The sequence below is a fragment of the Haliaeetus leucocephalus genome, unplaced genomic scaffold (genome assembly GCF_000737465.1).
Source record: "Haliaeetus leucocephalus isolate CR32 unplaced genomic scaffold, Haliaeetus_leucocephalus-4.0 Scaffold306, whole genome shotgun sequence".
Classification (NCBI taxonomy): Eukaryota; Metazoa; Chordata; class Aves; order Accipitriformes; family Accipitridae; genus Haliaeetus; species Haliaeetus leucocephalus.
This window is the reverse complement of record NW_010972742.1, coordinates 4,659,549-4,676,375: the sequence shown is the minus strand read 5'-3', so window position 1 is coordinate 4,676,375 and position 16,827 is coordinate 4,659,549. Positions and strand designations below refer to the sequence as shown.

At 51.6% G+C, this 16,827-nt stretch overlaps 1 protein-coding gene across 3 annotated transcripts in view; it reads left to right on the top strand.

Annotated features, from left to right (window-relative positions):
* Nucleotides 1-5,848: 5,848 nt before the first annotated feature.
* Nucleotides 5,849-16,827, top strand: part of PRRC2B (proline-rich coiled-coil 2B) — a 60,797-nt gene continuing 49,818 nt past the window's right edge. For 2 of the 3 annotated variants that reach the window (XM_010570890.1, XM_010570889.1), the window contains exons 1-3: nucleotides 5,849-6,224; nucleotides 9,124-9,341; nucleotides 10,197-10,396. The gene's annotated coding sequence lies outside the window, so the exon portion shown is untranslated. Of the gene's footprint in view, nucleotides 6,225-9,123; nucleotides 9,342-10,070; nucleotides 10,397-16,827 lie in introns of all 3 variants that reach the window. The other variant, XM_010570888.1, reaches the window with a different exon arrangement.

The window sequence follows — 16,827 nt, the reverse complement described above, 5'->3', positions numbered from 1 at the left end:
TTCTCCTGCAAAGACTTATGTGAAGAAGCAAGCTATGGTGCTTCCTCTTTCTTCCAGGCATTATTACGCTTGCCAGTTTATCCTCACCCCTAGGAAGGATGGAGGCAGGTTTCTGCAGCTCTGATGGCATGTGTATGCACTTATGTGTAGCTGGAGATGTGTACCTGAAGAAGCAGGGAGCAGGGAAAGACTTTGCCCTGATTGCTTTGTGGGAAGCTCTCACTTTGTAGCTCTAGGTTTTATTGAACCTTTGCAAATAGGCTGGATGCATCTACAGCCGTGTTGCTGGGTCCAGGTCTCCTTGCACTTGCGTTGTTTTCTGCTGGTATATCCAGGATGGCTTTGGAGGAGTTACTCTTCGTCGTTGCTGTTATAATCAGGAGAGTGTGGCCTGGAGAAGCTGCTGCGGTGGGTAACATCAGCTGAGCCGGTCTCAACCCAGTGTGTAGTTGCAAAGCAAGGCAGGAGGGCAGGGAGAGGTGAGTTGGAGTGACTCATCGGAGTGAGTTTGGGCTTGCAGGACAGGGCTCACTCCCAAACAGGGTTTCTCCTGGGACCTTCCACTTGGGCACCCCCAAAGCCTGCACCCCTCCGCTCCCCCAGTGGGTCAGTGCCCAGAGCAGGGGAGCCCCAGCACTCGCTCGCTCGCTGCAAGGAGGGTTTGGGGAGAGCCCCCACAAGGTGAGTGCGGATCTGGGCACAGATGCACCAGGAGAGACCCAGCAGAGCATTGCCTCGGCCGTACCCGGCCCTCCTGGCAAGGCAAGCGGCATGGCATCCCTCTGCCCTCTCTCCCGGCTGCCTGCCGTGCCGAAGGTACCACTCAGAAACAACCAGCATCGCTGCGTGAAAAGCAGCTTCTGTCTCTATAGCAACAGTGAGGGATGGCGGGTACCTACCCATCCTTGTCACCCAACGAGCAGGACAGGCTGTGGCTGGGTTACCTATTACCTCCCAAGGCGGAGGCAGGAGACCCCCAGCCCAGCCGCCCCTGGGGACGCAGCCGCGTGGGTGGGGGGCACGTGGGGAGCGGTGACAGGACAACCCGGCTCTTCCACCGACAAGGTACGATCTGCGGGGACTGTCCCCAGCTTTCAGGGGAAGGATGTGCTGCACTCACGGACATCTAGGACCAGATCCGGAGTGTTCTGGCTCAGAGGCAAGGAGGGCACAGCAGCATGAGGACGATCTCCCTGGGCTTTAGATCTGCGCAGATGCCATCTGCCTTCCAGCCCTCGGTTGCTGCTTGCGAGGAGGAGTGTAGATGCAGTGTGTGTGTCCCTAAACCTCTGCAGCCAGAGGAGGGTTTTTTGCCCCCTCGGAGGGTGTTAGAGGGATGGAGCTGGGTCTCAGCCCTGGCAGTGCTGCTGGACCGTGGGCTCCTACGTAACGTGCTGGAGGCATCGCCCGGTTGCACTCTCCACCGATCTCACATTTAGCGGTGGCTGTAAGAAACACCAGGGGGTCTTGCATATGCGTGTTACTTGTAAGCCAGCGGCTGGGGCCAATAATTTTTGTGCCTCATTCTCCACTCCCCTGGAGCTCGTGCTGATGCTCACACAGAGGTTTGGCCCCAGCTGTCCTGGGTGAGCCGGAGCAGGAGAGCAGGGCTGCTCTGTGCACATGCCCACCATGGCCGTGTGGCTGCGGGGAGGCAAAAGGCCAAATGGTTTGAGCTCCTTCAGGATGGCCCAGGAATGTGAATGTTTTCCCCGAACCTTCAGACCTCCAAATTGAGGCATGCAAGGCTCAGCATGAGGCTCAGGGAGGAGTGGTCCTTCCCACGCCAGGACACTTCTCCATCCCCCTGACTGGGGCACCTTCTGCCTTTCAGTTAATCTAACAGATGAATTAAGAAGATGCCCCAGAGAAGGCAAGTGCAGCGCATGGGTTTGGGGGCTGCTGCCATCAGCACTGCGTGCGTCCATGCGGCCAGGAGAGTCCCAGGCTGCAGTGGCGGTGATTTCATTTGTGATTCTGCTGCGTACAGTGAAAGGCCCCTCCTCCCCTTCCCCTAATGCTGATTATGCTTAGCAGCAAAAAGAGATTTTAATTTATTTTTTAAAAAAAAAAGGGTGCCAGGGCAAGTAGCAAATCTGGATTTATATCTTTGGGCATATGTGGGAATCACAGCTGGAGTGTTTAGTTCCCCCCTCCCCAACCTAAGCTGGTGTTTTATTCTAACAAGCTGTTTTGTACATTTGTGGCTGGGGCTGTGCTGAAATGAAGGTGGGACAAATCCCTTCCCACATGAGGGCTGTGCTGCCCTCCTTGCTGTGGGCCTGTCAAGGGGGTCCTCTCTCCCGTTCCCCAAGAAGGGGTGACTCGGGCCCCATTTCCCCCTGGGATGAAGCAGGCGATGGGGAGGGAAGCATGGGCACTGGCTGGTACCCAGAGAGCAGGTTAGCAGATTTGAGGACTCAGGGGGAATTAGGAAGGCTGTTACACAAGGTCTCCCTGCGGTAGCACAGGTGTGGCTCTAGTTCACCCCGTGCTGGGTTTTCTTGGGCAAATGCACTCCTTTTATTCACTCAGGGTATTTCTGATGGGGGTGAAAGGACCCATGGGTTTAACTGGCTCCCAGCAGCTCGGTGCAGCAGCCCCAGCTCCCGGCACAGCCCCGACACCACTCATGCAGCACCAAGCCATGCAGGACGGCCCCGGCAGCCACACACTCCCTTCCAGGGCTCAAAGGTTTCTCCCAGTTAGGAAGAATCATCTGCGTGATTTTCAGTTAAGTTTTTGTATTAAAGTGATAATTAACCATGTAGTTTCCAGGCTAAAAGTTTAATATATTGGGCAAAGCCTAGAGAAATGGGATGGTTCCTCCCTTTCGCACGCATGTACTGCAGAGGGTGCTGTCAGAGCAGATGATGCTGCACATGGAAGATGCGTGAACACAGCCGATGCCTTTTGCGTGTGTTTGATCATCTGAAATAGATTTGCGACCAGTTCCTGCCTCAGCATGGTGTGCTGCAGGCAGGGGCATGGACACGTTGGCTGCAGGGTGGGAGCAGGTGACCGAAGAGGTGTTTTTCTCTGGTGTTGACCCAAGAGTCCCTGGCTGATGTGCCTATGTTTGAATACAATGCTTGATTTAAGGGGGTGCCATGGGCTCTGCCCCCCAAGTGGGCAGGGATGGGGTTGCTTCGTTCCCTGCCTTGCTGGGACTCAAAGATCTCTGCGTTCGTTCCCCAGGATGCAAGAGTCAAAGCGGATTAAGGGTCCCTCGGCTGATCACATTTATTTCATTATTTGAATGAAATCCCTTGTAAAACCCCCCCCCCCCCCCCCCCCCGCCTTTTCTTTTTATAAAAATAGCAGGCAGAGAAGAATTCGAGATTTAGGAAAGTTAATCGCAGGAGTCCCTTGAAAACCGTTAACCTCTCGCAGCCCAAGCAGCACCCAAACCACGCTGCAGTGGGGAGATGCTGAACGGCCTGGGGGGGGACCAGCAGTTTCCCCAGCTCCCCCAAGGCAGGGTTTCCCCTGGAAAATCCCTGGTTCTTAGCAGGTGAGGCCTCTCCGTCTGGGCAGTATTATATCCACTTTGTTCACAGCTTTGCCATGATGAACCGCTAATTGTGGTGTTGGAACAAATTGGCTCAAGCGCCCAGGCGACTCCAGGGCGTTCGGCGAGTGGGGTCACGTCTCGGCAGCTGGGAAGCCCTGCGACAAATGCTGCTGGCCCCGGTGTCGCAGGCGCAGGGCCATTGGAAATGCCAATGCTCTTCCCTTTACAGTGTGGTTACTCTGAGCCTCTCCAGAGAATGGGGATGGGTCTGGGGACCTGGGGATTGCATAGGGATCTCTCCCAGTTTAAGTATTTCTAACAAATTTCTAACAGGTGGAGCTGGCTTCCTCTCCCCAGAAAGTGCCCTGTCCTTGCAGAGTCCCCATCCCTCCGATACACCCTCGCCCATGGGACCCTCTCTGACTTTCTTGCTTCTCCCAGGACCAGAAGCCTTGTGCAAGGCCATCGGCGCTGGAAAGTCAGACCTGCAGAGATTAATTAAAATAAGAGCAGTGGGAAGAGAAGCTGAGAGCTACAATGATGGATGTTTGCAAAACACTTGCCCAGAGCCTGAAGTGCTCTGGGCATTCGGTGATGTTTGCTTCCAGCCAAGGAGCTGTGCAATAGTTAAACACACTTGATGTGATCGTGATTAAGGACTCAGCCTCTGACATCTGGGTGCAGGCCCACTGCGAGGAGCTGTGATGCACCCAGCGCTGATGCCATCTCCCTGCTGGGATTTGCACCTTGGAGCTGCCAGTGCTGGTTTGTCGTGGTTTGCTTCCCCTGGCTGTGAGGGGGGTTTTATTTGCTTTAAATCCTAAACCTAAAGTTGCGTATTAATAGCATGGTAATGCATAGCCTATGTGTCTGGTGCAAGCCAGGGGTTATATAAAACACAGATTAATGGGAATCAGCAGAATAGAGGAGCATGTGGAGGGATGCAGTGAGGATGACTTGGGAGGGGAGACAGGAGGGAGCTGGAAGCTCCAGAGGGGAGAGAAGGTGGCTGAGTGGATTCAGAGTGCTTCCTGGCAGGATTTGCTCCAGTTATTGTTCTGCAGTCCCCAATTCAGGACATTTCCTGAGCCAGCGTTGCTATCATGTGGGGTCTTTTGTCCCTGGGTGATCACAAGAAGGCAGAAAGGGGTCCTGCGATTTTGACTGGAAATGGCTGCTTTTTTTTTTTTTTTTTTTAGATGACATACATAATTTCTGCACCTGTAAACACACAAACAAACCATAGACCGGAAGACAAAGTAACAAGCAGTCGTCCAAACGAAAGGCGTACTTTTCACTAGGTTGTAAATGAAACCCCCCCAACATGGCTTGTTTCCCCTCTCCCATCCCAAAAAGCAAGGTGATACTTGAGTTAAGAAAGGCTGGGGATTGTCAGAAACTCCTTCCCACTCTTGCTCCTCAGTGATCAGTGGGAGACCGGCGCTGGTTTCCAGGGACCCCACGCACAACCTAGAACAGCAGGGCCCCAGTTTTTGGCAGAGATGTTCCCTCTTGCAGACTCTTCAGCCCAAAAACATTCAAAATGCGCTGAAGGGGCAGCAGGGACACTAAACCAAACCCCTCCTTTTGCAGCTCCTTGGAACAGGGTCCGGGCAGGAGAGTTGAGCGAGAGAGGGAAAGCAACAGGTTTTTGGGCACCTGCCTCCGATCGTGACCTTCCCTGGGAGAGCACAACCATCTCGACAGCTCTCCCCTCTGCCATACGGGAAGATGCCTCCCACCCTGGGAGGAAGGCACAGCTGGACTCCAACCATCAATCACATCCCGCCGGGAAGGGCTTGTATGGGCTGTGGGATTCCTGGTGGGGTTACTTTTTTTCAAAGCCTCCTGCAATAACAGCAACTGTTGCTCAGCTTCCTTTCCAGATAACCTTTTTCCTGCTGCCCAACATGCTTATCTGCTGCAGACAGACTGGCAAGATGAACCGGAAAGCTGATACCTTATCTCTCCCTCTCAAGGAGCTTATTTAAGTGCTGGAATGTGTTGCGATGGTAAATGATTGTTAAAATCCAAGTGAGGTACATGGACCTAAGGACAGGTCCTGCTGAGAGGGAGCACCTACTCAAAAAGGAGACTTGCAGGACTACAGCCTTTCCAGGCTTTTCTGTCTTTTATCTGCCAAAAGATGCATCACCTAAACCATAAAGTGTTTGTTTAAAACCAAAAGGCATAGACTGGGTTTCTCGCTAATCTGTGGGTTAATGCTGCAGGCTGCTCCCAGCTCCATGAGGTTCACAGTGTCCCTCCGATACGGCTTTATCTGTGTCTCCGTTTACTCATTGCTGGAAATGTAGTGCTGTGGGTTGGCCTTGCAAGGGGTGCAGCGAGGGTTAACGGTCAGCATGTGATATCGCATGGCACCTATTTCTTGCTCACCCTTTAATCTGGACTTGGTGTGGGAAGCAGTAAGATGCTAACACATCCATAAAGGTAAATAGGATTTGAGAGCTATCGGGCTAATTGAAATGAACGGGGCTCGGCTGCTCAGAAGGCCTGATACAACGAAATGAGACCTCTCCGGGGACACAGAAGTCGAGCAAAGCTTCAGCACTTCACTTATTTCAGCCACTGCAAATGGCAGCTACAGCAATAGCAATTGCAGACGCCGGGGTTTGAGCACTGTGACAGCAGAGAGGCCAGGGAAAACCTGCATGGCCAGCGTGATGTCCGTAACAGCTGCTGAGGAGGGGTGAGACAGACTTATTTTGGTCCTGTCCTGGGTAAAAAAATAGGTGGCGGTGCTGGGTGCCAGCCTGGAGCACGCTGCCAGCAAAAGCAGTGGTGCTCTCCCTCCCGATAGGCAACTGTGTCCCAGTGCACCCAGGGGGTAGGATGGGGAAAAGGGGAGCAGGGCCAGGCAAAACCTCAGGGGAGCAACCCCACGCCAGTGGGTTGTGTGGCCCTAAAGAGCTCTAGGTGTGAGTGTCCGGATCCCAGCGTACAGAGCAGCGAGCAATGGGTGCTCGCGCGTGTTCAAGGGGTCCCTGCACCTCCCCTGCCCTGACAGCACCACTGAGGGCTGGGCTCAGACTTGGGGATGGCTCTTGCCGCTCCAGCTGCTCTTGCATGGTAGTTGCTAGAGAAACTGTACATTGGCAATGCACACTGCTACCACGGGCTGCTGCATCTGAAAGTTAATCTGTTCCACATCACCGACTACTTTTCCATAGCGATGCATAAGGAATTGCCATCCCAGAGCAGACCTCAGCCTGTCTGTGTGACAATGCCAAGTGCTTCAAAAGAAACGCAGGTGACCCTGTGGCAGCCAGGATGGGACAAAGCGCTTTCTGGGAGGTCTGATCCAGTTCTGTGCTAGCTACAGCTAACCCATCCCCTGAGGCTTTTCATCCCTTGCAAAACTCTTGCAATTAGAACCTGCAATGTGCGTGTTTGCAGATCCTCCAATTCTCTTTGCATCTTACAACGTCCCCGGCTCCATCCCTTTGGGTAGCAGCAGGACACCAGCCCCAGTCACAGCCTTTCTGGGGATTGCAGAGAGGACCCTGCAGGGAAGCAGGACTGACAGCAAAGCTGACGGTACTCATTTTTATCCCCACGATGTGATTTGATTATGCTGATGGGGAACGGGGCTGATATAGCCGCTACATCCTGGCAGAGCTGATCAGTGCTGGGTGTCTCTGCCTCAGCCCTCCTTGCTTAAATCCTTTAGGGCAGCTCTTGTATTTTGGGGACGTTGCAGCTCCAGTCCTCACCCTGCATCCCCGCTGGGTGCAGTGACTGCCAGGATGGGGCTGGGCTGCCCTGCGAGGCCTGAAGGCGCCCGGCTCTGGCTGCAGCCCCCAGCCAGCTTCACAGTTGTCCCTGTCAATGTAAAATGTAGGAATGGGGGGATCCATCTGAGCCGCTCGGCGTCTGTGTCTTGTGATCCTGAAACCCAAGAGCCCCCCCTGACTCAGCAGGTTATTAATAACCCCCTGGCTGTGCTCCCACCGCAGCGCCTGCCAGCCCTGGCATCGCCTGTCTCTTGTCCACGCCGAGGCGAGATGCACACCCGGGGCAAGGTCAGGGGCTCCTTCCCTCCGGCCCCTGCACCCCATCCCCACCTATGGGCCTGGGCAGAAGTAGCGTGAGGCTTGTGGAGGGGTCTGGACGGACCCTGAAGCTCCTGCACCTCCCACCAGCACAGGAGAGGCTCCTGGTGCTGTTGAACTTAGTTCATCGCACCCTTGTCCCAGGTCCTCTGTTTTCTTGTACCTAAAATCAGCCCTGGGCCAGGCTGCAAGGCAGCTGAATTGGGCTTCCTGGACCGTAGCATCACTACTGCCACCTGCCCCTTCCCCGGGCTGGGACACACTGGGTGTCCCCAGGCTGCCGCAGACCCTGGTGGTGCTTGGCCCCCCCATCCTTTTGGATAGGATGGGGTCTGCCAGCCACCAGGTTTCCGTCTGTCACTGCTGAACCTCTTCTTTGGTCACAGCCTTTGCCTTCGCCCATGATACTCTTCCCAGGATTGCGAGGGTGAAGCAGAGGAGCCACAGGTCCCTTGGAGACCCTCCAGTTACACGTGGGACCTAGGGAGAAAGAATAACACATTCAGCAAAACTGCAGCGATGATGCAATCTGGGTTTGGGCTATTCCAGGGCGAGCACACAAGCTGCAGGCAGCTTTCTGGGGGTCCCTGTGCACTTGGGGTCACTGCCAGCCCTGGGGCACACGGACCAGAGCTGCCCAGGTCTCCTCCTGTCTGGGCACAGGCTGTAGCACACCCACATCCTTGCCACATTATACAAACAACCCCGGCGCCAGGGGCCTCAGCAAAGCTGCAAGGTGATTTGGTGTGAGGGTGTGTTTACCAGGGCTGGTGCTCATTAGCCAGGTTCATTAGCACTCCCTGGGCAGGTTTTAAATAACAAAGTGGGAGCTGCCTTCTGGGTCAGTCCTGGCTATAGCTGGAGCACTGATTCCTTCCCCTTCTCTCCCTTCTGCCCCAATTCTTCCTTCTCTGCTCGCAGATCCCCACATGCTGCAGCCATCCCTACTGGGAACCCACTCTGCAACACCCTGACAGGGAGGTTGAGGCTTCACTCTCACCATTGTAAATCTCCTGGCACTAGGAGCAGTGCCCCAAACTCCTCTGACCTTCCCATCTCCCCCCAAGAAGGCTGTGTCCTCTCCAGCCATGCAGCTCACAGGTAGAGATGGAGCTCTTTGCTGAGTCCTGGGGAAGCTCCCAGAGCCCTGACAGCTCTATCCATAGTTTATTCTCCTTCATCTCCTCCATCCTTGGCCCTTCTCTCTCGCTCTCCCGCTGAGCCCAGCGTGCAGACTTGTCCCTGCTCATGTTGGGGACCAGAGCTCTGGAAGGGGACTGGAGCCAGGGAAGGGGACAGCACTGACTTCCCCACCTGTACTCTGGGCTGCCCCAGCACCTTGGCTCTGCTCAAGATGGGGCACTTCGGCTCCCCATCTTTTATGTGTCTGTCTCCATCCTGCTGTGCCCTGTTACAGGGTCACATGGATGGAAAAGGGAACTTCTCTGCAACATGGATTTATTTCATCAGTGTGGCCCATTCCCTTCTCTCTCTCTTGCTCTTTTATCCCCTTCTCCTTCCCTATTTCCCTCCCAGGGCTCTCCCCCTCTTTTCCCATCCCCTCCAGCTTTCTTGCCCCCATTTCCCATCCCCTCCTCTCCCCCCTGTCCTCCTACGTCTTTGCCCTGCAGCAGGTAAAGGGTTTTAGCCCACTGTACCAGGCAAAACCCCACTCTCACGCGGCGGAACGTCTACTCGACGCCTTGGCCTCCTCTCCGAGTACCAGTGGTACGTGTGGGACCACCACACAGCAGGTAAGCTGAGCTGTTCCCCCCCCAACACAAGCCTTTTACTCCCGGAGAGAGATGCAGGGGATGGGGCTGGCTGCTTCCAGACCCCTGCCCGCGGGGTGCAGCCTCTCGGAGCTCCCCGGGCACTGGGGAGACTGGGGCTGGAGCCGGCTCCCAGGCTGGATTTGTCGCTCCCTCTAGTGGGGACGCGGGAGGTTGTCCCCGCAGCCGCTCGGGATCCCGGGCCCGGGGGGGGCGGCCCGGAGCGGCCCCCGGGAGGAGAGCAACGTCCCGGACCTCGTTACACCCTGTGCCCCGTTATTCCCGTGGGGAGCGGTGCGTTGTGCCCCCACGCCAAGTGAAAGCCCCGTGGGAAGTTACACCCTGTGCCTTGCAGATGTTCCCGGAGGATTGACTCCCCGGCAGGGCTGGATTTTTGGGGGCTGAGGCTGTGTTTTCTTCAGCAGAGATAGTTAGCGCCCACTGAAATATTTAGGAATTGTGTTAATAATTAAAGAAGTGACTGCACTCAAAAGGGACTTCGTGTGATCTCATGAGACAGAAGGCACAAATCCAGTCATGAGAAAAACCGCTCACTAAAGTGTAGCATTATTTCATAAATTCTCCAAGAAAAGGGGAATGTTGCGACTCTGGAGATGTTCCAAACAATGGCCTTTGCTTGGGGACTCTGGAAGCGAATCCTGCAGCCCCTGCTAATTGCCAGTTACCATTTCTGTCTCTGCACGTGTGCAGGATTCGCACGCTGGCTGGGCTGTGATCATCCCATCACAGATCAAAGCCATCCTTCTCAGGGACAGCGAGAGCCTGCTTGCTTACAGCAGGGGTTGCAGTTCTACCAGAATCACTTATTCTCATCAGCTTCATTGCGTTCGGAAGCAGCTGATGGTTCCCTTTGGCGGGGTGAAGCGAGATATTTTTGAACTGTGAAACAACAGCTGTCTCACAACACATGGAGCGGAGGAATCAGATGGCTGTGATTGAAGGTTGGAACTGTGAACCCGAATGTGTCCATGAACTTACATTCCTGCCACATCTGTGGTTATTACAAGGGTTTCAAGGTAGGAAACAAAATTATGTGTTAGTTTAAATCTGGACTGAATATTAGGCATTGCAAAATCAATTGTTTTAAAGTACCTTAAAACTCCTTCAAAAAAATTTGTGGACAGTATGGATTTGCCTATCCTTGTTTTCCATTTTGGGGAGGTTTCCCCCTCTTTGTCAGTGCAGGTCTTGTGGCTAACTCCAGCCTCAAATATCTGGCTGAGTTTGTCCCCAAAGCAGGCTGTGGTTTTCATGACTGGACGTACTAGAATGAATGAAATGGCATTTTCAAAAGAGAGTGGGGTTTGTTGCTAAAATACATGGATCAGCTCTGCAGAGTTTTGTCTCTAGTGTTGTTTGGGATAATTGCTGATCTTCAGATCCGGAGTGAAATAAGATTGATACATATTTGTGTAATCCAGTGATCTGCCTATGAATTGTCATGAGTCAGGTTAATCTAACAAACACAGGCATGCGTTGCCTTTCTTAGAAATATTCCTTGTGTTTTGAGATATGCCTTCCAGGCCACTATGCCAAATAACTGGATTGTCTTATTTGTCTTGATGGTTTTTCCTAACCTATTTGAAAAAGGGGGCTTTGACAGAGCAAACAAAGGTGCTAACTACAAAAGCAGAGGCTCCTAGCAGTGTTTTTCTGTGTGTTCTGGGAAAGGTGTTGTATTGAAAAAAACAGGTCTTCCTCTGGCAAAACTTTAGTACTTGCACCTCCATCTCCCTGTTTTCTCCTCTTTTCTGAGTGTGCTGAAAACTCAGCATGTCACCAACAATCTTTGGAGTGTTTTGAAGAACACAAACTGTCACTTTGTGAGAAAGGTGCATTGTGCCGCTTGAGTTTTTCTTGAACCTCTTGCTATTTAGGCAACCAAGGCTGTGCGAGGACTTCCAAGTGAATGTAGTAAGAAAGAGTTTGGGCTTTAAAAGCTGCCCAAAGAACAGCCTTGTTAGCTTCTGAACAGCACAGCCAGAGGAAAAATCACCAAGCCAGGATGAGCAGAAGCAGTAGTCTCATTTTGCAGTTATACACAAGGAAAAACTGAAGTCATGCCTGATGAAGTGCCTTCAAAACACTTGCAGTATCAGGCAGCCGGTATTTGGTTCTCATTGCAAGCAAAGCTCAGTGCTAAAGCCAGCTGAAAGCAATTCACTTCTCATTGGAAGAATAGTTTCTTCCTTTTAATCAACTCTGTTTTAAATGATTTCCTTTTATAGTGCCTTAAATAGTCATTTTGGTTTGTCCTTCAGGCAGCCAGCATTCGCTCACGAAGAATGGCGTGGGACTGCAGACTTTAAAAGGACAAACAATAGTCTGGCAAACAGAAATGCTTCAATGGCATCTTGTTTTTATACAGAGCCTGCAACTCCCAAGGGCTGCAAAGGAATAAAGAAAAAGAACAGCCTCTACCTGATGCAGCAGCTACGAGGAGCAATAACTAACTGCTTGAATCTGCTCTCATCTGGGAAATTGGGGGCAGGGGGGAATAGCAGATAAGGCCACAGCAGGGGGCACCCAGTCTCCCCTGCAGTAGGAAGGAACTGGAGTTGGTGGCTTTGTCCTGCCTCGATGGTGAGATTTGGCAGAGAGCGAGAATGGGTCCATCTTAACTAAAGCATGTTTTTTCACACCCACCTGTAAAGTGAATCTTTGTACATGGTTCAGCAATCTCAAGGCCAGAGATGGATTTGATACCCTGTGAACTGCTCAGCTATTCAACAAATCCTGGGAAAAAAAACTAAGACTCTACAAACTGACTCTGAAAGCAGAGCTATCATAAGTGCATTGCAAGATGCAAGATACTTAAAGCAGATGCACAGAAGGGACCATGCCATGAGTTTAGTGCGAGTTAAGAGTGAACGTAGCGTTGCAGTCTTTGCTTTCCCTGATCGCATTTAACCCAGTTTGGAGTAAAGGCCAAAACTCCTGGGTTTTCATACTCTTTTCCCATTCCCAGTATTTCATGCTCTATTTCAGCTTAGAGAGGTGCGAGGCTTCAGCTTCCTGTGTTATTAGAACACCTCTTTATTCTTCTTAACAAGTTTATGAAAACATCTCTATTGATATGAGGCCTTAAATAAAAAGGTGTCCTGGTTGTGGCTGGGATAGAGTTAAATGTCTTCCTAGTAGCTGATACAGTGCTATGTTTTGGATTCAGTATGAGAAGAATGTTGATAACACACTGATGTTTTCAGTTGTTACTAAGTAGGGTTTATACTAAGTCAAGGATTTTTCAGCTTCTTGTGCCCAGCTGGCAAGAAGGCTGGAGGGGCACAAGGACTTGGGAGGGGACACAGCCAGGACAGCTGACCTGAACTGGCTGAAGGAACACTCCATACCATGTGACGTCATGCCCAGTGTATAAACTGGGGGGAGTTGGCCTGGGAGAGATTGCTGCTTGGGAACTAACTGGGCATCAGTCGGTGAGTGGTGAGCAATTGCATTGTGCATCACTTGTTTTGTATATTCCAATCCTTTTATTATTATTGTCATTTTGTTATTGTTATTACTATCATTATTAGTTTCTTCCTTTCTGTTCTATTAAACTGTTCTTATCTCATCCCATAAGTTTTACCTTTTTCCTTCTGATTCTCTCCCCCATCCCACTGGGTGGGGGGAAATGAGTGAGCGGCTGTGTGGTGCTTAGTTGCTGGCTGGGGTTAAACCACGAGTGAGGGGAAAAAAATAAACCTTTTATATTTGAGACCCAATGTCCCTTTGTTCTGTTTGAGGTCTAGCTTTCAAAGCATTTCCGTATATTTGTATAACACAGCATTGTACATGGGATTACAGAGAACTGCCAGAGCTACTCATGTCTTCTCTCCCACCTCTCACATATGACAGCTCAACTCTATTGATGTTCTTGCTGACTGGGTTGTGGGTCCTAACGCCCTGTTCGCTTAGTTGCGGGCTTGAATTTCCCTGTAGTTCTCTCATCTGAGCTAATGAAGTCAGTGCAGGCACGAGGCATTCTTGATTTAGACAGAAGTGAATGTGAAATGGATTTTCACACTTCAGGGCATAAACCAGCTCCTACCTCTTGGGATTAGAAACCACAGTCTCCTGTGGACAGGTTACTCCACAACTGTCCACCACGTATTTCTTCTGTAGCAGGTGATGTTGGCTGCTGTCTGAGACAGATGGAAAACTAGAAGGACTGTGACCTGACCTGGTAAGGTAAATGTGTACTTTGTGTGTGCTGAATGGCCTCTGGATGGGGATTGCTTTGCTTTTTCCAAAGGGATTGTGGAGTTTTGTGAATGACTGCAATGGCAGAAAGGCCCTGTCTTGCGCTGCAGGCTGCCATTTACAGCTGAGCAAAGTGATACCAAAATGGCACAGCAGCATTTAGCCTTCAGTTTGCTCCACTGTAAATCACGCTGCATGATGCCAGCCATGGTCAGGGATGACCATGATAGATAGATCGGAGCAAATTTTTGTAGAAGCTGTAGAATATAGTAGTAATTCTGTACTTTCTAGGAAGCCTTAGACCACAAGACATTTCTTTAGATGCAAATTCTATACTAGGGCTGTAAGCCCTCTTCAATGGTTATTTTCTGTTTGACAGGATTCTTCATTAGTGGAGGGATGAAGCACACAGCAGGGTTTCTGCTCTCACCTGTAATTAATCCTGGGAAGAGGAAGCAGGACTCTTCCTGCTGCAAGAGAGTTTGACACTCTTGTCCAGGGAATAATTTGCCAAGCTCTCTGGAACAGGTCAAAAATCAGAGTGGGTGAGCAGTCCTTCCAGAATGGATCCTGTGTAGAGCTGTGCATTGAACTTTATCCAACTGAAACCTGTTCATCAGTCTCTGCGCAAATCTCTTCTTGCTGTTGACACTCCTCCCTCACAGACTGTTGCAGGTCTAATCCCACCAGCTCTCAGCCTACACCAGTTGTTTTGGTTTATACACAGGCAGGTGAAAGCTGGTGCAGATCTTTTGAAGAACAGCACAGGAATTCATCACCTCATGCCAAGGTCTAATGGTGTCCCTGTGGAGCAGGATGTAGTGGAGCCATGCTCTTCCCTTTGGTGGTAGGGACAGACTATGTCCTTTCACTGTTCAGATTGTGCCCAGCTTTGAACAGTGAGGGCAAGAGAAGGCCAACCCCAACACAGTCCTGAGCCATGAGACTTGCAAAGCTCCATAGAGTTGGCCTTGGTGCGCTGCTGGGCACAGGTGGAAAAGCCATGAATTTGTGGGGGCTGCAGTGTACACACCTGGTAATGAGTGTAGAATTGTCTTTCATTTGTTTAGTTTGGCCTTTTGATCTCCACAACAGGTTGCATTAGTTTTTTCTTTAATTGGCACATCTGTTCCCTTGGCCTTGGATTGTTGCCTTGGAGATGCACAAGAGACCTTCAGAGAACTGCTTATTACAGCAGCAGGTGTGCATAATGCTGACCTGGACAAGCCTGCATGAGTCACCTGCTAATCGTGTAGGTTGTAGGTGGCTGCATGAATCATTGAAAGTGAGGGGATCCCACACTGCCCGATCTCCCAAAGGGCAACATTAATGCCTTTGGGTGCTGCTTGTTACTGTGCATCAACAGCATATAGTACACGACAGTTCACTCTCCTCTTCCTCCTCAGCTGACATAGGCTGTGAAACAGCATGGTGCTGCAGAGTAGGGTGGCTGAATGTGAAAAGCTGCAGCCCAAATCAGAAGCACTCTTTGGAAATCTGGCTCACCTGTAGCTTCTCACATGGAGGACAACGAGGTTTGTATGGGCAGGAAGCAAGTTAGAAGAGCTATTTGTATTTGTGTCTGTGTGCGCTTGTGTGTACTTGTCTGACTGATGGAGAAAGAAAAACCAAACACACCAGACTAATGCCCCAGCTGCCCTGTGAGTCGGTGTGAGTGGGAGTTTGCTAATGCGAGGGAGGAGGGTGGGCTCCTCTGTGCGAGAGGCTATAAGGAGAGAAGTGGAGGGCATTGGCTTGCTGTCTCTAGACAGAAAAAAACTGCTGCAGGAAAGATGAGACAAGACACCAAAGGGGCAGGAGTAGAGTATAATACTTTGATACCCAGAAAAGGAGAGGATCTGACAACCAGATGATGGTTTTCAGCAGTGCTGGTGTGTCTCTTGGTAGCTCAGTGCCTGGCAACTTCGATAGCAGCGCAGATCAACTGTAGGAACATCCCATATGGTCCAGAAAGCTGTTCATGCATTTCCTCCCTCTGCATTACTCTTGATGACTGTTTGAGATCAGACACATCTCTCATGAGCAGCGATCCAGGTGCCAGGCCTTATGCTGTTCATGTAGCCTGGGGAGAGGTGGGGACCATTCCTCCTGAGGCATTGCCTGCACCAGGAAAACGTGCTGCAAATTCTCTCTAAAGCCACCTTCCCTTCATGGGCAAGGATGTGCAGGGTGACAGCACATGACTGGTGACCCGTGAATAAGCTAGAGTGCACTTGCAAGAGGCCAGCAAATGTCCAGGTGCTTGTTCCACATGTATATTATACATGTACACAGACACATGTGTATGTGTGTGTGTGCCATTTTTGCAAACTGCTGGACAGTCCATAAGAAATAAATGCATGCGTACCTGCAGTCTGGCCTTTTATCGCAAAATGTCACCCTGACAGACAGCCATGCGAGTTTGTTACAGGGAAGAAGAATTAAAGGGAGAATGGTCTGCCCTTGTGTGCAAAGAGACCACATCTCCCGAGCTACAAAAGATCCCCTGAGCAGAGGAACTTAACTTCATTGCAACTTCTACAACAGTATCTTTAGGGCCAGCTTCTGGCCAGGAACGCTGCTCGCGTCATGTCGACCTGAAGCTCTTTTCGGCCCGAGCAGGGGCTGTGTTTGCCTCGTGAGGCTACTTGTATTTTATGGCTGGGTAGAGTTTTTTGGGATACGAGAGTTTGCCTTGCTCTACTGCATTCATTTCCATCATCATTAATGAGAGAACAAAATTAATATGTATTTCTGGACTGAAGTCCTTCCAAGGTGCAGCTCTTCTGGGTTGCCTTTGAACCTGCTGCCCATGAAGCCAGGTCAGCAGCAGGCTGACTTCGTGATTATTTTCCAGCCCTGCTCCTGCTGGACAGAAATCCCCTTGGCCCCGTCACTGACCCGTGGCCCTAACCGGGGTCCCCACAGCAAGGAAGCAAAAACTTGAGGGAAAAGCCTCCCGGAGCCTCCCCGACGCGGGTGTTTCGAGCTGGGGTGGCTGTAAGGGGGATGAACCCTCCAGCCATGAGCTCGGGGTCTCCCTCAGCACCGTGGGGTGCCCCCCGTCCCTCCTGCTGCCTCCACCTCAGCCCGCCCTGATGGCTCTGAGGGAAGATCTTCCCTCACGGCCCTCGCGGCCGGCCGGGCGCCTGCTCCGGGTTTGTGAGGTGAAGAAGAGGGGTTGGGTCCGGAGGCAGCCGCCATGACCGCGGCTCTGTCCCTTTCGCCTGCCCTCACCCCTCAGCAT